Source organism: Amblyraja radiata, chromosome 8, assembly GCF_010909765.2.
Source record: "Amblyraja radiata isolate CabotCenter1 chromosome 8, sAmbRad1.1.pri, whole genome shotgun sequence".
NCBI lineage: Eukaryota > Metazoa > Chordata > Chondrichthyes > Rajiformes > Rajidae > Amblyraja > Amblyraja radiata.
Window position 1 is genome coordinate 6,116,582 of NC_045963.1, and position 23,389 is coordinate 6,139,970.

The following is a 23,389-nucleotide window of genomic DNA, read 5'->3' on the forward strand; positions in this document are numbered from 1 at the left end:
TGTGAAAACCATTGTCTTTGTCTTCTCTATAGAGAATTTAAAACCCCATTTCACTCCCCACTCTTCCACCTGGGCTATCCCTTGCTGCATTTTTCCCACGATAAAATCTATATTCTTCCCCTTTCTCCATAGGCTGCCATCATCTGCAAAGAGCGATCGCCCCATCTCTGGTTGAATGTTTGCAAATATATCATTGATCATGATTGAGAATAGGATCGGGCTTATCGCACTTCCTTGGGGAGTTCCATTCTCGACTACACATTTACTAGAGATGTCTGACCCTATTTTAACTTGGATACTTCTACCGTTAAGAAAATCCATTATCCAGTTAAAAATATTTCCTCCTACTCCCATTAAATGCAGCTTTATTAGAAGACCTTCTCTCCACAACATATCATAAGCCTTCTCTACATCAAAAAATACAGTAACTACAGATTCTTTTTTAACTTGTGCTTTCCTTATATCATCTTCCAAGCACAGAACTGGATCATTAGTACCTCTCCCTTTTCTAAAGCCACTCTGATAATTAGCCACTATACCGTTTTCTTCAATTAGATGCATTAATCTTTCATTTACCATTCTTTTCATCAGTTTACACATGTGTGCTGTTAAAGCTATATGTCTATAATTTACTGGATTACTTGCATGTTTCCCTGGTTTCCTAATAGGCACAATGATTGCTTCCTTCCACCTCTCCAGTATTCGCCCTTCTTCCCACACCTTGTTATATAGTGCAAGTATCTTTTGGAGTCCCTCCTCACTTAGATGCTTTATCATTATGTAACAAATATCATCCTTCCCTGGGGCTGAGTTCTTACACTTGGCCAGAGCTCTCTTTAGCTCCCCCAAATTAAATGGAATATTGTGCTTGTCCTCTGTGATACCTTTCCTTTGTAAGGCCTCAACATTTTCCTCTCTTGTTCTTTCCCTACCACTTCTTCCTTCATCTGATAAGTTGTGGGAGCTGTGAACCCTACTAAAAGTGTTAACCATTAGTTCTGCTTTGTCTTTATTTGAGACTACAGTTTGATCTCCATTTGTAAGGATAGGATAACTCCACTCCCTTTTATCACCTTCCATTTTTTTAATCATCCCCCATATCTCCCCTACCTGTGTTGTGTTTCCAATTGAATCACAATACTTCCTCCAATATGCTCTTTTTGTTTGTCTTATAGTCCTCCTTACAATTGCCTGAGCCTGTTTGTAATTAATCATGTGTTGGTAGTTATGAGTTCTTTTTAATAATCTGAATGCTCTGTTTCTATTCACCACTGCCTCTTTACATTTATTGTCCCACCATGGCACAGCTTTCCTTTTTGATCTTCCTTTACTTTTAGGTATGGAAACTAATGCTGCTCTTTTGATACCTTCTGACAATTTATTCTCAAAGTTTTCTATATCTGTCTCTTCTTGTATCGGTTTTACATATCTATCACTTTCCTCCTTAAATTTCTCCCAATTAGCCTTTCCAAACACCCATCGTCCACTTCTGTTTTCTTTACTCATAGTTAAAGTAATATTTATTTTGCATAGCACAGGATGATGATCACTTCCTATGGTACCCTTTTCATATACTTCCCAGTTACATTTAGCAGCAATCCTATTAGAAACAAGTGTAAGGTCCAATACAGACTCCTTCCCTGTCCTAACATCTACCCTGGTCTTCTTTCCATCATTTAGACATACTAGATTACCATCATTTAATAATTCCTCAATTACCTGTCCATTATTATCTGACTTTCCACTGCCCCATAATGTATTATGTGCGTTAAAGTCCCCACACCAAATAACATTAGATTTGCTCTGGCCTTCTACTTCCTGTAACTTATTGACCTCTAATCGCTTACATGGATTATAGTAATTTATTTCCACTATTTTCCTCCTCTCAGACCACACTTCTATTACCACATATTCCTGTTCCTGCCCAATTCCTAATACCTTGTATGGTATCCCTTTTTTAATGAAAGTGGCACAACCCCCTCCTCCCCCATTTCCCCTATCACATCTCACTGCAACATAATCATATAGAACAAAATCTAAACTTGGTTTCAACCAGGTTTCCTGGATACATACGACATCTGGTTTTTCCTTCCTACTGTCTATGAATTGCTTAAAGTCTTGCCCATTGGCTAACAAGCTTCTTGCATTCCATTGTAGGATTAACATTAATATTATTAACCCACACATGTTGACTCTTGGCTCGCCTGGATACTGAGACCATCATGTATTTCCTCCCACTTCAATCCTGCCATGCCCAAGTGGTGGACTGCAGCCTTTACAATGATTTGGATCCTTTCTGTTTTGGATTTTACTTCTGCTGTCGCATTTATTACTCCTGCTATAAATATAACCAGGTTTTTCTTTTCTTTACATATACTCTTTTCTTTTTCTTTTATTGTTTCCATTATGCCCATATCTTGCTCCCTCCTGATCCTTCTTTCATTCATCTGTTTTGTAGGGTCAGCCTTTTTTGCTGCCTCTGCATAGGAGACCTTTTCCTTCACTCTTATGTTTTGTACTTCAGCTTCACGTTTCATCACCTCACAGCCCCAGTAAGCCACACTATGCACTCCTCCACAATTACAGCACTTTGGTCTGACCCCCTCTCCACACTGACCATATTCATGGTCCCCACTACACCTTGCGCATTTCCTCGCCCCCTTGCACATTTTAGCTATATGCCCAAATTTCTGACATTTGAAGCACCTCATTGGTTTGGGTATGTACTCTCTTACACTATATCGCATGAATCCAAAATGGACCACTTTTGGAAGGGAAGGTACACAAAATTGCTGGGGAAACTCAGCGGGTGCAGCAGCATCTATGGAGCGAAGGAAATAGGCGACGTTTCGGGCCGAAACCCTTCTTCAGAGTCTGACTCAGCTGCTGCACCCGCTGAGTTTCCCCAGCAATTTTGTGTACCTTCGATATTCCAGCATCTGCAGTCCCCTTTTGAACACTTTTGGAAGGGATTCTGTCTTGAATTCAAGCAGGACTGACTCAGTTTCCTCTTTCTTTGCTCCTTTGGTCATTCTTTTGGCATTCATAATTAATTCACATTTCTTTCTGAGTTCCTGAACCAGTTCACTCATATTGACTTTGAGAGGGATTCCATAGATAACCCCTTTACACCCTGCCCTCCTCCGTTCTCCCACTCTCACTACTTTGATTATTTTGATTTTGTCAATCTTGTTCATTTTCATTGCCTTTTCAACTTGAGCCTCACTGTTGCACCCTATTAGCATGTTTCCATCTTCCAGCACTCTTGCATACTTTACTTCCCCAACCTGGGCTCTGATTATTTTTGTCAGCTTCATTGGCTCTATCTTCTTTACTCCTCCTTCTCCTTCAAACCTCACCACTACATTTAACGAAATTTCCTTTTCTGGTTCCTTTTCTGGTTCCTTGTCTTCACTCTCCGATCCACCAATATTGCTTTTCCTTCTTTTACGGCTGCTCTTCCTGGGACTACCCCGTGTTCCCACGGTTTCCCACTCCTTCTCAACATTTCCTTCATTATCCTCTCCTCCACTGGCCTCCATACCACTAGACCCACTCTCTCCTGTCATTTTGTAACAGCGAGGGAATATTGCCAGAGCACCGTTTACCGGACCTATACAGGCCGTCGGCCGATACCCCAATACAATATCTCCCTACTATTACTACTCAGTGTCTCCTCTCTCTCTCTCTCCCAACCTCCGGACCGGCGCGGTCCCTCCCTGCAGCTGCACTCAATCGACAGCCAAACTCCGTGAGCGGCGTTCAACCCACGTCCGGGGAGGCGTGCTCCAACCTCCTCGATCAGCCCTTGAATACTGTTTGTCCATCATAGTGGCTTTATTAGCTTCAGCTGGCAATAGCAAGTTGTATTATCAATGACCTTCATGACCCTTATTGTTTGTCATTAAACATACTGTCAGTTCTCCCACTTGCACAGCTGCATCACATTTATTACATTGCCAGTTAGTCTAATGAAGAGGAACGCCTTTATAACCACAAGGCTGTTCCTGGTTTCTATTGATTCCAATCTGTTGCCCAATTCTGACCTTGCCTTGAAAGACAATTCCCCATATCTCCGAGCCTGTCTCGAAAACAACCTAGCTAAAATACTGGACCTGGCTCAACACTCTTCTGGCCAAATTCCAACCTTCTTGGAATACTAGTATTGTCCAGTTTACCTGGTTAAAATGCCTCTGATTAGATGACAATGTCTCAATCATTTGTGTATTGCACAACCAATTGTAAACCTTACCAACTTGTTCGTGGTCACTTAGTTGTAGAATAACTCTGGTCAGCTTAATGCTGCTACCAGCTTCAGTGAACCGTTTCCTGCCGATGAAGCCGTGGGGTGCGTTTTCCCCTAACTATGAATCCTTACTCGTCATTGGCCTAATTGGTCCAACAGTTTATGCTTCGTCCTTTAGGTTTTGCCTGTGGAATAGGTCTTACCTGAATAGAAGATTCGGCGGGTGGCTCTAACGTCCCCTGATAGTGGTGTTCACTGCATTATGTTGGGATGGCAACCTTGCTGCCAGGAATCGTACCTCTGACATGTACCCTTCATCCCTTGAGGTATGCTCCACGCTATACCCTCAGCCTCGGCATCAGATTTACACTGACCCGGCATGTTCTCCTCTTCCATAAGGGAGACATTAAGCAGCCCTACTACAAGGCGCTGCTGATGCAGCCTCTCCAACAGGCCCACCCTCCAGGGTCAGAAAATGCCCCGGTAAGCTCACCTCCTCCATGAGGGAGACATCATGCAGCCCTTCTACAGGTGCTGTTGCCATACATTAAGCAGCCCTATACAAGGCGCTGCTGACACGGCCTAGAGCAATAGGCCGGCACTGCCATAGACTTGGCATCCCCATTATGCAGCCCTGTTACAAGGCGCTGCTGGCACGGACTCTCTCATCTGCCCAACACTGCCATAGACTCAGCATCCCCTTTAAGCAGCCCTGCTGCTGGTGCGGACTTTCCCATAGTCCCCCACTGACACAACTCCTGATGTTAGGATGTATGTAGCTTGAGCCTCCTCTCAATGGGGCTCCATCCTGGTCAATCTCCACATTTTCCATTTTACCGGAAGGGAACCCTCCCGGCACCAGCACTGACCACTTGGGTCGGTTTATCCCATATCTTGGGGACCTCTTCGGTCTGGGCACCGCATTGCTGGTGGATTTCCCCTCCCCCGTGAATCCCAGCACCCTTATATATATATATTAAGTGAGGGAAAACTCCTACCGGCACCAGGGCTGACCGTTCCGGTCCGTTTAACCCCTTACCTGGGGACCCCTGCGGTCTGAAAGCCGCATAATCACTGGATTCCCCTACCCGGGAACCCCAGCCTCTATATGTATATCGGGGGAAATCCTCCCGACACCCGGCATATATATTTATATCGGGGGAAACCTTCCCCCCCCCCCCCCCCCCCGACTCCCGGTCTACTGGAGGTCCCCTCCACGTGAACTCCAGGATTATCATTCATATCAGAGGGAAAAGCCTTCCAGACTCCTGGTCTACTGGAGGTCCCCTCCCCGGGAAACCCCAGTATTCATACTCATATCAAGGGGGATGCCCTCCCGGCCTACTGGAAGTCCCCTTCCTCGGGACACCCCCGCGTAAATCTTTATTATCGGAGGGAAAACCCATTCACGGCACCCGGCCTACTGGAGGTCCCCTCCCTGGGAACCCCAGCGTCTATGTGCCTATCGGAGGGAACCCTCCCGACACCCGGCATATATATTTATATCGGGGGAAACTCCCCCCCCCCCCCCCCCTCGACTCCCGGTCTACTGGAGGTCCCCTCCACGGGAACCCCAGGATTATCATTCATATCAGAGGGAAAAGCCCTCCCGACTCCTGGTCTACTGGAGGTCCCCTCCCCGGGAAACCCCAGTATTCATATTCATATCGGGGGGGAAGCCCTCCCGGCCTACTGGAAGTCCCCTTCCTCGGGACACCCCCGCGTAAATCTTTATTGTCGAAGGGAAAACCCCCTCACGGCACCCGGCCTACTGGAGGTCCCCTTCCTGGGAACCCCAGCATCTATGTGCCTATCGGAGGGAACCCTCCCGGCACCCAGAGCGCCTGGACGCCACTGATCCCCCGTCAGCGACCGTCTTCCATGACACCCGACATACTCCAGCTACCCGCTCTTGGCGGCAAGAACCGGGGTTTCCCCACAGCCCATAGCTGATTCCCTCGTCGGGCCTCGCAAATCCTCCGGCAGGAAGCCTCTGGAACAAGAGGTCCCTGCAAGGAATAAAAGAGGTAAGAAACAAGCTTACCTGCCGTTTAAACTTACCGCGTTGGAGGAGCTCCTGCTCCCTAACCGGTCGCCTGCACCAATACGTCTGACGTAATGACGCACGTGCGGCTGAACGGGCTTCTTCACGTAGTCACTCACGTGACTCCGAAGTAAAATTCCCTGTTTTCTCTCTTCCTTTCTTAAAAAATTGAGTTACATTAGCTACCCTTCAGTCCACAGGAACTGATTCAGAGTCGAGAGAACATTGCAAAATGATCGCCAATGCATCCACGATTTCTAGGGCCACCTCCTTGAGTACTCTGGGATGCAGACCATCAGGCCCTGAGGATTTATCTGCCTTCAGTCCCAACAATTTACCTAACACCATTTCCTAACTAATGTAGATTCCCTTCAGTTCCTCCCTCCCACTAGATCCTCGGTCCCCTAGTATTTCTGGGAATTTGTTTGTCTTCCTTAGTGAAGACAGAACCAAAGTACTTGTTTAACTGTTCTGCCATTTATTTGTTTCCCCATTATAAATTTGCCTGTCTCTGATTGTAAAGGAGCTACATTTGTCTTCACTAATCTTTTCCTTTTTACATATCTAAAGAAGCTTTTGGTACCATGTAATTCTGTGCTACCTGCTACATGGTCAGATAATCGGCGACTAAACCGTCTCCTCCACCTGGTTTGCCAGGTGAGGAGGGGGCTGTGGACCCCCAGCAGGACCAAAAACAAGACCTGTCAAAGGCGGATGAGCTCCTAGCGAGCCAATGGCCAACCACACTTCAGTAGAAGTTGCGATCACTGTCGTACACAGCATTGTCAGGCACCGTGCCCGTTGATTTTTTCAGCGATGATGATGATTTTAGAGTCTGTTTATATGTTCCCCGCATGCTTTCTTTTATGCTCTTTTTCCCCTTCTTAATTAACCCCTTTGTCCTCCTCTGTTGTTCTAAATTGCTGCAATTTATATGCCTTTTCCTTGGATTTAACACTATCCTTGATTTCCCTTGTTAGCCACAGTTGAGCTACATTCCCCAGTTTATTTTTTCGCCAGACAGGGATACACAAATTTTGGAGTTCATCCATGCGGTCTTTAAATCTTTGCCATCGTATCTTTGCCGTCAAGCCTTTAAGCATAATTTGTTAGTCTATCCTAGTCAATTCCCGTCTCATATCTTCAAAGTCTCCTTTCTTTAATTTCTGGACCCTAGTCTCTGAATTAACCGTGTCACTCCATCCTAATGTAGAATTCCACCATATTATGGTCGCAGTTGCCCAGGGGGCCTTGCACAACAAGATCACTAACTAACCCTTCCTTAGTCTAGGATGGCCTGCCCTCTAGTCTGTTCTTCTACATATTGGTTCAAAAAAACATCCTGTATACATTCCTGGGAATCCTCATCTTCAGCGCTGCTACCAATTTGCCTGGCCCAATCTATATGTAGATTAAAGTCACCCATGATAACTGCTGTACCTTTGTTACATGCAAACCTAATTTCCTACTTGATGCTATCCCCAACCTCCCTTGGTGGTGTGTATACATCTCCAACAAGCATTTTCTGCCCTTGACTATTTCTCAGTTCTACCCATACCGATTCTACAGCAAGCTAATGTCTCTCTTTGCTATTGCATTAAACTCCTCTTTAACCAGCAATGCCATCTCACCTCCTCTTCCTTTCTGTCTATCCTTCCTGGATATTGATTACCCCTGCATGATTGGCTCCCAGCCCTGGTCACCCTGGAGCCATGTCTCTGTAATTCCAACCATATCATATTCCTTAACTACTAACTTTAATTCATCCACCTTATTACGAACGCTCCTCGCATTAAGGCACAGAGCTTTCAGGTTTTTTTAAAAAATTATCAGCCTTCTACCTTTTGCTTCTGTCCTTTTATGGCCCTCTGTCTCCTTGCATTAGTTTCCACCCCCCTGCCGTTAGTTTAAACGTAACCATTCCTACACTGTCTTTCCCGTTAACTGCACGCAAATGCTTACACGTTGTTGACTCTAACCCCCCCCCCCCTCTGTTTAGTTTAATTTAGTTTAGTTTAAACCCACCCATGGGACATCCTTTCCCATCAGGGGTGGAAGAAACTACTAGTGTTACCAAGTAAGCTTGCTTTGGTTTAGCACTGGAGGTGAACAGCTGGAGCATTGTGCCCCAGTCTTGTTTGTAATAAAGTATTTCAGAAAAGTCAGCATTGTTCCGATTCCCCTGCATACATTACACAATGGATGCAAGAGCAGGTCAGAGGTTGGTATTCAAAGTAACTCATCTCTCATTCATTTTAGTCTTTGTACATCTGGGTACAACAACATAATGGTTAATTTCTCAGTGATTGAATCCAGAAAACCAAACCTGAGAGAGCTGTTAAAATGTTACGATGGCAGCTGAGCTTTTTAATTTCCAAATTTAATTAGCAGAATTGTGTAATTATTATAAATTATTATGTGATTCACCCTTACCTGGGATGACCACCATGTGACGCTAGTTCTTTAACTATCTTTGAAGCGGTCCAACAAGCCACTTGGTTCAACAGGTAGTAATGTGGATTTTCCAATGGTGCCCAAATTCTGTGAATGAGTTGCAAAACATTATTTAGAAAAAAAAGCAGTCTGGTTTAGTTTAGTGATACAGCGCGGAAATAGGCCCTTCGGCCCATTGGGTCCGGGCCAACCAGCGATCCCCGCACAATAACACTATCCTACACCCACTAAGGACAATTTCTAGCTAGAATTTAGAAGATTGAGGGGGGATCTTATAGAAACTTACACAATTCTTAAGGGGTTGGACAGGCTAGATGCAGGAAGATTGTTCCCGATGTTGGAGAAGTCCAGAACACGGGGTCACAGTTTAAGGATAAGGGGGAAATCTTTTAGGACCGAGAGGAGGAAAATTTTTTCACACAGAGAGTGGTGAATCCCTGGAATTCTCTGCCACAGAAGGTAGTTGAGGCCAGTTCATTGGCTATATTTAAGAGGGAGTTAGATGTGGCCCTTGTGGCTAAAGGGATCGGGGGTATGGAGAGAGGGCAGGTACAGGATACTGAGTTGGATGATCAACCATGATCGTATTGAATGGCGGTGCAGGCTCGAAGGGCCGAATGTCCTGCTCCTGCACCTATTTTCTATGTTTCTATGTTTACATTTACCAAGCCAATTGACCTACAAACCTGTACATCTTTGGAGTGTGGGATCTCGGAGAAGTGAGATCTCGGAGAAAACCCATGCAGGTCACGGGGAGAACGTACAAACTCCATACAGACAGCACCTGTGGAATTCTTTGCCTCAGAAGGCAGTGGAGGCCAATTCTCTGGATGCTTTCAAAAGAGTTAGATAGAGCTCTTAAAGATAGCGGAGTCAGGGATATGGTGAGAAGGCAGGAACGGGGTACTGAATGTGGATGATCAGCCATGATCACATAGAATGGCGGTGCTGGCTCAAAGGGCCGAATGGCCTACTCCTGCACCTATTGTCTATTGTAGTCGGGATTGAACCCGGGTCTCTGGTGCTGCATTCATGTAAGGCAGCAACTCTACCGCTGCGCCACCATGACAGGATCAGATCGACCATTGTACGAACAAGGAACTGCAGATGTCAGTTTACACAAAAGGACACAAAGTGCTGGTATAACTCAGCAGGTCAGGCAGCTTTTCTGGAGAACTTAGATAGGTGAGACCTATGGGTTGGGACCCTTCTTCAGGTGGAGGAAATGTATGTTTAGGGTGGTTGATGGAAAAACACACTCAAGTCTGAAGAAGGGTCCCGACCCAAAACGTCATTTATCCATATTCTTCAGAGATGCTGCCTGACCCGCTGAGTTACTCCAGCACGTTGTGTCCTCAGATGAACTATTCTCTGCTTGTCTGGAATGATTGCAGTTTCAACAACTCTCAAACTGGACTTGTTTTCCCTGAAGCAAAACAGGCTGAGAGGTGGCATGAAAGAGATATATAAAATGTTGAGAGACATAGATAGGGTAAAAACTCCTGGTCGTTTCCCATAGTAGGGATGTCTAAAGCTAAAGAACATAGGTTTAGTGGATGAGGGAGAATTAGAGGGGATACATTTTACCCCAAAAGGTAGTTTGCATCTGGATTGAGTTGCCAGGGAAAGTGATGGAGACAGGAACAGTAATAAGATTTAAGAGACATCTGAGCAGGCCATACGGGAGACGGAATTTACGCAGGCAAGTGGAGTTAGTATAAATAGACATGATTGGCAGCATTGACGTGGTGGTACAAATGGTCTGTTTCTATGCTGTACAACTCTTTGACTATGGCTACACCATCCACAAAGCAGTCCACTGGACTGATTCTCCATCAACCACTCGAAACATGCATTTACTCCACCTGTAATGCATTCTACGTACAAAATGCGACAGAGTAACTTACCTAGGCTACTCAACAATGACATCCAAATCCACAACCCACTATTATAAAAACATATTAGAGGCATAGATAAGGTAGACAATCAGTTTCCCCCCCCCCCAGGAAATATCAAATACCAGAAGGCATAGCAAAGTTGAGAGAGAGGAAGTTTAACGGAAATATGTGAAGCAACTTTTTTTTTTTACACAGAGTATTGGATGTCTGGAACGCGCTGCCATGGGGGGTGGTAGAAGGAAATACAATAGCAGTTTAAGAGGCATTTGGGCAAATACAGGAACAGATAGGGAATAGAGTGTCAGGTCTCGCGTTTAATCTAGTTTCTGTTTCTTATTGGTTTTTAGTATTAGAGTTTGCATTCTTGTTTTATTTTGGTGTCTCACATCTCCTCTTGTTTCAGGTCCCATTTCCTGTCAGGTTGCTTACCCTCATGTGATTGTTGGCCCCGCCCTGATGTGTTTCACCTCTGTCTCGTTATCCCCTGCTAGTCTGTATTTAAGCCCTTTGTGTTTTAGTTCTCATTGCCAGTTCGTTGTGTATGCTACTTGATTGTACTGTTGCCTCTGTTTTTGCTTACCTGTGTGCTGACTTGGACCGATTAAACTCTGAAGACTGATCTGCCCTGTGTCTGAGCCTGCATTTGTGTCCTCCTCCTCGTTCAGTTCTGATATTACGAACTGGCCAACAATGGACTCAGCGGGCTCTGATCCTTTTCGTGCAGCGCTCCAGAAGCAAGAGGAGCGCATCTCGCATTACGAGGGTCAACTCACCTCGATCGTCGCCGGGTTCTGGGACCTCGGCGAGCGTCAGCAGGGGTTCCAGGCGGACATCGGTTCACAGGTGAACACTTTAAGTTCTCGTTTGAACACCTGGTTACTCGGCTGAATTCTTTGTTTCCTGCTGCGGCTCCCGTGCCTGCCGAGTCTGTTTCCTTGTATGTGTCTCCAGAAGCTCCGATGGCCACGGCTGCCGCAGCGTCTCCATTCGTCCACCTGGCAAGACCGGAACACTTTTCGGGGGAATCGGAGAAGTGTAGACCTTTTTTGATTCAGTGTGGACTGCATTTCGAACTTCAAGCGGCTTCCTTTCCATCAGAACGCTCAAGGGTAGCCTTTATCATCATGCACCTGTCGGGCAGAGCGGAGGCTTGGGCCACGGCGGAGTGGTCTCAGAATTCTCCTGTTTGCCAGACGTTGGTCCTGTTCATGGAAGCTCTGTCCCGCACGTTTGATCACTCCAATCCTGGCCGAGAGGCTTCACAGAACCTGGTCTCCATGAAACAAGGTAATCGCTCAGTTATGGATTTTGCTATTGACTTTCGAACTGTTGCTGTTAAGAGTGGATGGAATGAGGCTGCTTTGTTGGATACTTTTCGCAATGGATTGTCTGAAGCTATCAAAGATCAATTGGCTCCACTAACCCTGCCTTCCGACTTCGAGTCTATGATTTTCCTGGCTGTCCAGATTGACGCTAGGCTCAGAGAAAGAGAGCGAGAGAGGAGATCGGCGGCAGTTCGGTCCTCCTCCCAGCCGTGGCGGCAGCGTCACCCTTCACCTTCCGGTCGGGGCTGCTTCCCTCTCGGCCGGTCCAGTCAGCCTACAGCGCCACCTGTCTCTTCGGAGGAGCCCATGCAGGTGGGACGAGCCAAACTCAGCTCGGAGGAATGGCAGCGCCGCCTAAGGGAGGGGAGGTGTTTTTACTATGGTGAACTGGGACATTTGTTGAACAGCTGTTCAGTAAAAGACAAGGCTCGCCAATGAAAGAGAGGACATTGGTGAGTTGTACCACTCCTATGAGCCGTTCCTCTCGTCAATTCTCGACGGTACAATTGTTGGTGCATTCCCAGTGGCATTCCCTGCAGGCTTTGGTTGATTCTGGGGCAGATGAGAACTTCATGGACATTCGCTTGGCTGATGAATTAAAGCTGGAACGTGAACAGCTTCAAGATCCTCTGGGGGTTAGTGCACTGGATGGGCGCCTACTGTACAGGGTAATTCACCGAACTCAACCTGTTCAACTCATCGTGGCAGGTAATCACCTTGAGACCATCAGATTTCATCTCCTCGACTGTCCTCTTCATCCTCTGGTTTTTGGGCTCCCTTGGCTGTCTTACCATAATCCTCACATGAACTGGGGTACTGGGGAAGTAATTTCTTGGGGGAATAACTGTAAACTCATCTATCTGCATGATTCTTCTCCTGAGTCTATGAAGGATCCGTCAAGGAGCAGTTTGCTGGGATCTTCCAGGACCACCCTCCGGCAGCCTCCCCATTCAAGGTAGGGGGATTTTCCAGATCTCACCAAGGTTCCCTCATGTTATCTAGACCTAAAGGAGGTGTTCAACAAGGCCAAATCTCTTCCACCGCATAGACCGTACGACTGCTGCATCGACCTTCTGCCAGGTACAGCGCCTCCTAAGGGTAATCTCTACTCCTTGTCTTCACCTGAGCGGTTCACCATGGAAAAGTACATTGATGACGCCCTTGCTGCTGGGATCATCAGACCTTCCTCTTCACCTGCAGGAGCTGGATTCTTCTTTGTGGATAAGAAGGATGGAACACTTCGGCCCTGCATTGACTACAGAGGACTCAATGACATTACTGTTAAGAACAGATACCCTCTTCCTCTTATCTCCTCTGCATTTGAACTGTTAAAAGACGCTAAAGTATTCACTGTTAGATCTTAGAAATGCTTATCATCTGGTGAGGATAAGGGAGGGGGATGAATGGAAAACTGCGTTTAACACACCCAGTGGTCATTATGAATATTTGGTCATGCCGTTTGGTCTTACTAATGCTCCAGCAGTTTTTCAAGGCATGGTTAATGATGCATTACGGGACATGCTGAACAGATTTGTGTTTGTGTACCTTGATGACATTTTGATTTTTTCTCCAGACGAGACTTCCCATGTGCAGCATGTACACCAGGTGCTGGAACGTTTGCTCCTGAATGATCTGTTTGTGAAAGCTGAGAAATGTGAATTTCATGCTAACACTGTTCAATTCCTTGGTTATGTTGTATCACCTGCTGGTATACAGATGGACCCGAGCAAGGTCAGTGCTGTGGCCACCTGGCCTACACCCTCCAGTCGTAAGCGACTTCAGGGGTTCCTTGGGTTTGCTAATTTTTATAGGAAGTTTATCCGGAACTTTAGTGTCACTGCTGCACCACTCCATGCTCTTACCTCACCCCACGTGCCTTTCTCTTGGTCCTCTCAAGCAGAAACTGCATTTATGAGACTCAAGAGGAGCTTCTCCTCAGCCCCCATCCTGGTTCACCCTGACCCGTCACTCCAGTTCGTGGTTGAGGTGGACGCCTCGGGTGTGGGCATCGGGGCCGTACTCTCCCAGAAATCCTCCACAGATGGTCGATTACATCGCTGCGCTTTCCTCTCAAGAAAGCTTTCTCCTGCTGAGAGAAATTACGATGTGGGTAACCGTGAACTGTTAGCGGTTAAAACAGCCTTGGAGGAATGGAGACATTGGTTGGAGGGTACCAAGCAGCCATTTCTAGTTTGGACAGACCATAAGAACCTGGAATACATCAAGTCAGCCAAACGCCTCAACTCGCGCCAAGCAAGGTGGGCTCTCTTCTTTAATCGATTTGATTTTGTACTGTCTTACCGCCCTGGTGCCAAAAATGGCAAACCTGATGCTCTCTCCAGACAGGTACACAAAATTGCTGGGGAAACTCAGCGGGTGCAGCAGCATCTATGGAGCGAAGGAAATAGGCGACATTTCGGGCCGAAACCCTTCTTCAGACAGCTCTCTCCAGACAGTTTGATCCTGACCCATCCCCTAAGGTTTCAACTCCCATTCTGCCTGCTTCCTGTTTTGTTGGGGCGGATACTTGGGAGATTGAGAAGAGAGTTTCCGAGGCAACTGCTGGTGTTCAGTCTCTGCTAGGGTGTCCTTCTAATCGTCTGTTTGTTCCCGAGTCTCTTCGTTCACAGGTGATTCACTGGGCTCATACGTCTCGGATCTCCTGTCATCCCGGTGTCCGCCAAACCCTTTTGTGGCCAAACAGCGGTTTTGGTGGCCTTCCATGGAGAGGGGGATTAAGGAGTACGTCGCCGCCTGCAGTATTTGTGCTCAGAACAAGACCTCACGTCGGGCCGCCTTTGGCCTCCTGAATCCGCTGCCTGTCCCCTCACGCCCCTGGTCAGACATCTCCATGGACTTTGTCACGGGCCTGCCCTCTTCTGAAGGTAACACCTCCGTCATGACTGGTGGACAGATTTTCTAAGATGGTCCATTTCAATCCGTTGCACAAGCTTCCCTCCGCCAAGAAAACGGCAGAGGTCATGCTGTCTCATGTTTTTCGAATTCATGGATTTCCCAGAGACATTGTGTCTGACCGGGGGCCTGTTCGTGTCCAGGTTTTGGAAGGAGTTTTGTTCTCTGTTGGACGCCACGGTCAGCCTTACATCTGGTTATCACCCGGAATGCAATGGACAGACTGAACGCCTTAACCAGGAATTGGAGACAGGACTGCGGTGCTTGGTGGCACAGAACCCTTCAACTTGGAGCAAACACCTTATTTGGGTGGAGTATGCACACAACACACTTCCTTGCTCATCCTCTGGTCTCTCTCCATTCCAGTGTGCCTATGGTTATCAACCGCCATTGTTCCCTGCTGTGGAGAAGGAGTCCAGTGTGCCCTCCGCTCACGCTCTCATCCGTCGCTGTCGCAAGGTTTGGAATGGGGCTCGTCAGATGCTGTTGCGCAGTTCTGCACGTTACAAGAGGATGGCTGATCGTGGAAGAACGCCGGCTCCAGTATACTCGCCTGGCCAAAAGGTGTGGCTCTCCACTCGAGACTTGCCTCTGAGGGTGGAATCCCGGAAGCTGGCTCCTCATTTTGTTGGTCCTTTCCCCATATCGAAGGTCATCAATTCTGTGGCGATTCGTCTCAAACTGCCCCGTGCGATGAGGGTCCACCCTACTTTCCATGTCTCCCGACTGAAGCTATTTAAGGAGAGTCCTCTGGTCCCTGCCTCCACACCCACCCCCCCCCCCCCCCCCCCCCGGTTCCTTGATGGGGGTCCAGTGTTTACGGTCAGCCGGTTGCTGGGGATGCGCCGGCGTGGTCGTGATTGTCAGTATCTTGTGGATTGGGAGGATTATGGACCTGTGGAGCAGTCTTGGGTGCCGGCTCGCAACATATGCGACCAGGAACTTATCAGGGAATATCGGCGCCAACATCCTGAAGATCCTGGGCCATCAGGAGCCGGCCGTGGTGGGGGGGGGAAATACAATAGCAGTTTAAGAGGCATTTGGGCAAATACAGGAACAGATAGGGAATAGAGTGTCAGGTCTCGCGTTTAATCTAGTTTCTGTTTCTTATTGGTTTTTAGTATTAGAGTTTGCATTCTTGTTTTATTTTGGTGTCTCACATCTCCTCTTGTTTCAAGTCCCATTTCCTGTCAGGTCGTTTACGCTCATGTGATTTTTGGCCCCGCCCTGATGTGTTTCACCTGTGTCTCGTTACCCCCTGCTAGTCTGTATTTAAGCCCTTTGTGTTTTAGTTCTCATTGCCAGTTCGTTGTGTATGCTACTTGATTGTACTGTTGCCTGTTTTTGCTTACCTGTGTACCGACTTGGACCGATTAAACTCTGAAGACTGATCTGCCCTGTGTCTGACCCTGCATTTGTGTCCTCCTCCTCGTTCAGTTCTGATATAGAGAGATACAATGTGCAGGCAGATGGGATGTGCAGGCAGATGAGGATTCATCCTTCTCACCTTGTGCTAATGCACTCCAATGAGGAGTTGTAGAACACTGCAAGTGGCCACAATAATGGCCCGCTCAGAAATTGCTGACTCATTGAAAATTCCTGACACAGAAGGCATCTCACCAAAAGCCCAAATACCATTGACCACAACTATACAACCATCAAATATACCAACCCCTCCAAATTTTTAGAAAGGACAGAAACACGCATGGAGGTCTTCATCGGAGTTAACAATACCATTCCTTGTTTTGAAAGAACAGACTTGGTCAGCGACTCTGAGCAAATCTGGTGTCAAGCTACACTCGAGGGTCAGTCGTTACAGATCGGAAGCTTATACCGACCACCTGACATGAAAACGGAGCCTCTTTTAGATCTTGGATCAAACATCTCCAAAATTAACGCCTCTTCACGCTCTCCACTTATCATCCTGGGGGGCGATTTCAATGTCCCGGGTGTAGATTGGTCTATCGGCATACAAAGCGAACCAAAAGGGGCTCTCCAGGAAGCACTAGCTGATCTTACTCTGGAAAATCACCTGTCCCACAAAGTCACATTCTCTACCAGGCGTGATGAGACAAGTTGCACCGAAAATACTTTAGATTTATTGTTCACTTCACACCCAGATTTAATTTCGGAAGTTTCATCGTGTGCTGGAATTAGTTATCATTATATTATCCAAGCAAAACTGCACACAAAGCTTAAAGTTCCTACAAAAACACCGCGTAAAATTTCCCTGTGGAAAAAAGTGAACAGCGAGGAATTTAAAGTCTTAGCAAAAAAACTCGGAAAAGATTTCTTCAACCTGCAACCAGATAAAAGATCCGTAAATGACAACTGGGTGTGGCTGAGAAATTCCTTAAATAATATTGTTACAAATCATGTTCCTCAAAAACTCATTAAGGGCCGTATGCGTCCTCCTTCGTTTTCGGCAAAACTGAAACTTCTCTGACGTATAACCATATAACAATTACAGCACGGAAACAGGCCATCTCGGCCCTACAAGTCCGTGCCGAACAACTTTTTTCCCTTAGTCCCACCTGCCTGCACTCATACCATAACCCTCCATTCCCTTCTCATCCATATGCCTATCCAATTTATTTTTAAATGATACCAATGAACCTGCCGCCACCACTTCCGCTGGAAGCTCATTCCACACCGCTACCACTCTGAGTAAAGAAGTTCCCCCTCATGTTACCCCTAAACTTCTGTCCCTTAATTCTGAAGTCATGACCACTTGTTTGAATCTTCCCTATTCTCAAAGGGAAAAGCTTGATCACATCAACTCTGTCTATCCCTCTCATCATTTTAAAGACCTCTATCAAGTCCCCCCTTAACCTTCTGCGCTCCAGAGAATAAAGACCTAACTTATTCAACCTATCTCTGTAACTTAGTTGTTGAAACCCAGGCAACATTCTAGTAAATCTCCTCTGTACTCTCTCTATTTTGTTGACATCCTTCCTATAATTGGGCGACCAAAATTGTACACCATACTCCAGATTTGGTCTCACCAATGCCTTGTACAATTTTAACATTACATCCCAGCTTCTATACTCAATGCTCTGATTTATAAAGGCTAGCATACCAAAAGCTTTCTTTACCACCCTATCTATATGAGATTCCACCTTCAAGGAACTATGCACGGTTATTCCCAGATCCCTCTGTTCAACTGTATTCTTCAATTCCCTACCATTTATCATGTACGTCCTATTTTGATTTGTCCTGCCAAGGTGTAACACCTCACATTTATCAGCATTAAACTCCATCTGCCATCTTTCAGCCCATTTTTCCAAATGGCCTAAATCACTCTGTAGACTTTGGAAATCCTCTTCATTATCCACAACACCCCCTATCTTGGTATCATCTGCATACTTACTAATCCAATTTACCACCCCTTCATCCAGATCATTGATGTACATGACAAACAACAAAGGACCCAACACAGATCCCTGAGGCACCCCACTAGTCACCTGCCTCCAACCCGACAAACAGCCATCCACCATTACCCTCTGGCTTCTCCCATTCAGCCACTGCTGAATCCATCTTGCTATTCCTGCATTTATACCCAACAGTTTAACCTTCTTAATCAACCTTCCATGAGGAACCTTGTCAAAGGCCTTACTAAAGTCCATATAGACAACATCCACTGCTTTACCCTCGTCAATTTCCCTAGTAACCTCTTCAAAAAATTCAAGAAGATTAGTCAAACATGACCTTCCAGGCACAAATCCATGTTGACTGTTCCTAATCAGACCCTGTTTATCCAGATGCTTATATATATTATCTCTAAGTATCTTTTCCATTAATTTGCCCACCACTGAAGTCAAACTAACAGGTCTATAATTGCTAGGTTTACTCTTAGAACCCTTTTTAAACAATGGAACAACATGCGCAGTACGCCAATCCTCGGAGATTATTCCCGTTTCTAATGACATTTGAAATATTTCTGTCATAGCCCCGGCTATTTCTACACTAACTTCCCTCAATGTCCTAGGGAATATCCTGTCAGGACCTGGAGACTTATCCACTTTTATATTTTTCAAAAGTGTCAGTACTTCTTTTACTTTGAAACTCATAGTATCCATAACTACTCTACTCGTTTCCCTTACCTCACATAATTCAAGTAAGAAAGAGAAGTTTTATATCTGTGCCAAAAAAAGTGGTACAAAACTGGATTGGGACAATTTTACTAGCGTGCGAAAGCAAGTCGATCGTGCAATTAGGAGTGCTTATAGACAACATGTTTCTTCTATTCTTCGGGGAGAGCAACCCAAGGCTTTTTTGAGATATGTGAAATCCAGACGGACAGACAACACTGGTGTCCAGATGCTTAAAGTGAACAACTGTCTGATCACTGAGGACCAGGCGAAAGCAGAAGCTTTTGCAAACCAATTTCAACACGTTTTCACCCGGGAAGATGTGGAGCCTTCATCATTTCCAGTCCTACCGCCCAGCCCGTATGCTGATATGCCTGCTATTAAAATTGAGGTTGAAGGTGTCAAGAAGTTATTGCTCAACATCAATACCACAAAAGCAATTGGACCAGATCAAATACAGAATCAAGCCCTCAAGATCGCAGCCGAAGAACTGGCTCCAGTTTTGCAGTTCATTTTCCAACAATTGCTTGACTCAGGTGATGTTCTGCTGGATTGGAGGAAGGCTAACATCACTCCTCTCTTTAAGAAGGGTTCAACCACCAACCCAGCGAATTATCGTCCTTTTTCATTAACAAGTACTTGCTGCAAATTGCTGGAGCATTTAATTGATAGTAATCTGATGCGACACGTGAGCAAACATAACATTCTTGCTGACAACCAACATGCATTTAGGAGGCATAGATCATGCGAGTCTCAGCTTATCCTGACGACAAATTACCTGGCCAAGCACCTTGATAGTAACGTCATCACGGATTTAGTTGTGCTGGACTTTTCTAAAGCATTTGATGTCATCCCACACCAGAGACTAATTGACTTCTATGGTATTCATTCCAACATGAAACGATGGATCTCCAGTTTCCTGACAAAACATCTTCAGTGTGTGTGTGTGTGAACGGAAGGAGCTCCAATTGGCATCCAGTGTTGAGTGGTACACCACAGTGCACAGTACTTGGCCCACACCTAATTTTGCTTTACATAAATGACATCCATGAAAAAGTCGCAAGTACGACCAGATTTTTCGCTGATGATTGTTTGCTGTACCGTCCAATTAAGTCAGCTGATGATGAAGATGCTCTCCAACAGGATCTCGATACTATGGTTGAGTGGTCACAACAATGGGGCATGCAGTTCAACCCTTCCAAATGTGAAACTATGCACGTCACCAGAAAGAGGAATCCAGGCAAAACATCTTACAATATACTTGGTACCACCCTTGAAGAATCCAAACAAACCAAGTATCTCGGCATCAAATTGCAGAATGATCTGCGTTGGAATAGTCAGACTCATCATGCAACGGTCAAAGCAACAGGTGTCCTAAACTTTCTGATGCGCAACTTTCATCATTGTTCAACTTCTGTCACCCTCGTTAGACCTCATTTGGACTACGCAGTTGCAGCATGGGACCCATACACAAATAAAAAAATGTCTTCCATCGAATGTGTCCAAAGACAGGCAGCTCGATTTGTTACTAACACCTATGAGAGAGAAGCGAGTGTCACCAAACATCTGAATTCTCTGGGGTGGAACCCTCTCCAAGACAGACGTGAAGTTCACCGTTTGACCTGTTTTTACAAAATGTTAAATGGTCAGCTCGACATAGACTACAAGACCTACACCAAACCCAAACCAATTAGGAGCAGACGAGGGCATTCGATCCAATTTGTGATCCCAGCTACAAAGACAGATGTATACAGCAATTCGTTCTTCCCCCGCACAATTAAAGCATGGAATAATCTCCACCCAACTATAGTTACCCAACCAGATGCAACTAAATTTAAAGTAGCTCTTTCTTCCCAATAACCCTTTCTGGCTTAAGCCCTCCCTTCACCACCTCCAGTTTAAATTCCATTTGGAATATTTTGGAGGACCAAGAAACCAAGAAACCCCCCGATTGCATTATGAAAAAGCTGACCATCTGCCTGTGTTTCTAGTCTTTTTTTTCAAGCATAGATACAATCAGTTCAAACTCAACTACAATAGAGCAAAGGGAAAGATACAGAGGTCAGAATATAGTTCTCAACGTGGTAGTGCATTGTAATGCATCAATTCCCTAGACAAAGTCCAATGTCCGCAATGGGGTAGAGGTAAATCAGAATATGAGAGGAATAGATCGGGTAGATGCACAGTGTCTTGCCCAGAGAAGATGAATAGTGGACCTGAGGACATAGGTTTAAGGTGAAAAGATTTCATAGGAATCTGAAGGGTAACATTTTCACACGTAGGGGAGTGTGTATGTGTGTGTGTGGAACAAGCTGCCAGAGGAAGTAGTTGAGACAGGAACTAACCCAACATTTAAGAAACAGACAGGTACATGGATAGGACGGGTTTGGTGGGAAATGGACCAAATGTGGGCAGGTGGGACTAGTGAAGTTAGGACATGTTGGCAAGTTGGGGAGTAGTGCCTGTTTCCACACGGTATCACTCTATGACACACAGTGCCCTAGCTTATGGAAGAATCGTTCAGAAGCCTGATAACGGTGGGGAGGAAGCTGTTCATGAGATTGGTGGTGTGTGCTTTCAAGTTCCTGTACCATCTTCAGGGTGGGAGTAAGGAGAAGGTGTGATCAAGGTGGGACAACTCTTTGATTATGTTAGAAAAAGGACACAAAGTGCTGGTGTAGCTCAGTGGGTCAAGCAGCAGCTCTGGGGAACATGGATAGATTAAGTTTCGGGTAGGGACTCTTTTTCAGGTTCAACTGAGAACTTTATTCTGCACCTTTCTTCGTAATCTTTGATTATGTTGGTTGCTTTTCAGAAGCTGCGTGAAGTGTAGATGGAGTCAATGATGGGAAGGCTGGGCTGTGTAATGGACTGGGCTACATCCACAACTCTGCAATTTCTTATGTTCTTGGACAGAGTTGTTCCCAAACCAAGCTGTGATGCAACCTAACAGTATGACTTCTATGGTGCATCTGTAGAAGTTTCTAAGGGTCATTGGAGACATGCTAAATTTCCTCAGTCTCCTCAGCAAGTAGAGGCGCTGGTGTGCCATCTTGGATGTTGCATCAATGTGGTTGGTCCATGACAGATCGTTGGTAACATCAATGCCAAGGAACCATTTCCACATCTACACCATTGATGCTGACAGGAGCATGTACTCCACCACGCTTCCTGGAGTCAATAACTAGCTCCTTCATCTTGCCGACATTGAGGGAGGTTATTGTCCTTCTGACTTCTTTATCATTCCAAGAAAGTAGAGAGCTAGTGGTGCATCTATTTCTTGATTGCATCTATGTGCTGAGCCCAGGATAGTTCATCTGAGTTATTAACGTCCAGGAAATTGAAGTTGCTGTTATCCACTGAACAAGCAATAAAAGCTGGCATATAGTAACTTGACTTCCTCTTTCTGAAGTCAATGATGAGTTCCTTGTTTTTGTTGACTATGACTGAGAGGATATTGTTGCAACATCACTCATCCTGATAGTCAATCTGTCTCCTGCATGCTGCTGCCTCATCACTGTAATTGGTCCAATAACAATGGAGTCATCTGCAAATGTAGAGATGGTATTGGAGCAGTGTTTAGCCTCATGATCATGGGTGTAAATAGAGTGGATTAGGGGACTGAGATCACAACCCTTAGATGTATTTATGCTGATGGAATTTTTATGTGGAAAATTATGACTTGTTGCATTTTGAAAAGTTAAATCAGGGCAGAACTTGCACTGTAAATGGCAGGCTCTGGAAAATGTTGTAGAACAGAGAGACCAGGGGTAAAATTCCCTGAAAAAGAACATCCAGGTAAACAGGGTGTAGAGGAAGTTATTTGGTATGCTTGCCTTCACCAAAGGTCTGTTTATTATCACGTGTACCAATTAAGGTACAGTGAAACTCGAATTACCATACAGCCGTACTAAAAAAAGCAACAAGACACACAACTTCATAAAAGTTAACATAAACATCCACCACATCGGTTCCACATATTCCTCACTGTGATGGAAGGCAATCTTCTTCCTCTTTATTCTCCCGCGATCGGGGCAGTCGAACCATCCGCAGTGGGGGCAATCGAAGCGCCCACGACGGGGAGATCGAAGCTTTCATGTCGGGGCGATCAAAGCTCCCACGTCGGGGCAATCGAAGCTCCTGCAGCTTGGAGCTCCCGAAGTTGGTCTCTAATCAGGAACTGCGAGCTCCACGATGTTAAAGTCCGCAGGCTCCTGCGGTTGGAGCTCCGAGGTCGATCCCCGACAGGGATCGCCAGTTCCATGATGGTAAGTCTGCAGGCTCCCGCAGATGGAGCTCCCGAAGTCGGTCTCCAGCAGAGGCCACCAGCTCCACGATGTTAGGAGCTACGATACGGAAAAAATAAAATTGCATCTCCGTCGAGGTAAGAGATTTAAAAAAGTTCCCCCCCTTCCCCC

The 23,389-nt window shown here is 45.9% G+C and overlaps 1 protein-coding gene across 1 annotated transcript in view; it reads right to left on the reverse strand.

Moving 5' to 3' along the window:
- Positions 1–8,831, reverse strand: part of efr3b (EFR3 homolog B) — a 91,498-nt gene extending 82,667 nt beyond the window's left edge. The window contains exon 1 of the mRNA XM_033025091.1: positions 8,724–8,831. The gene's annotated coding sequence lies outside the window, so the exon portion shown is untranslated. The remainder of the gene's footprint in view (positions 1–8,723) is intronic.
- Between the last annotated feature and the right edge of the window lie 14,558 nt (positions 8,832–23,389).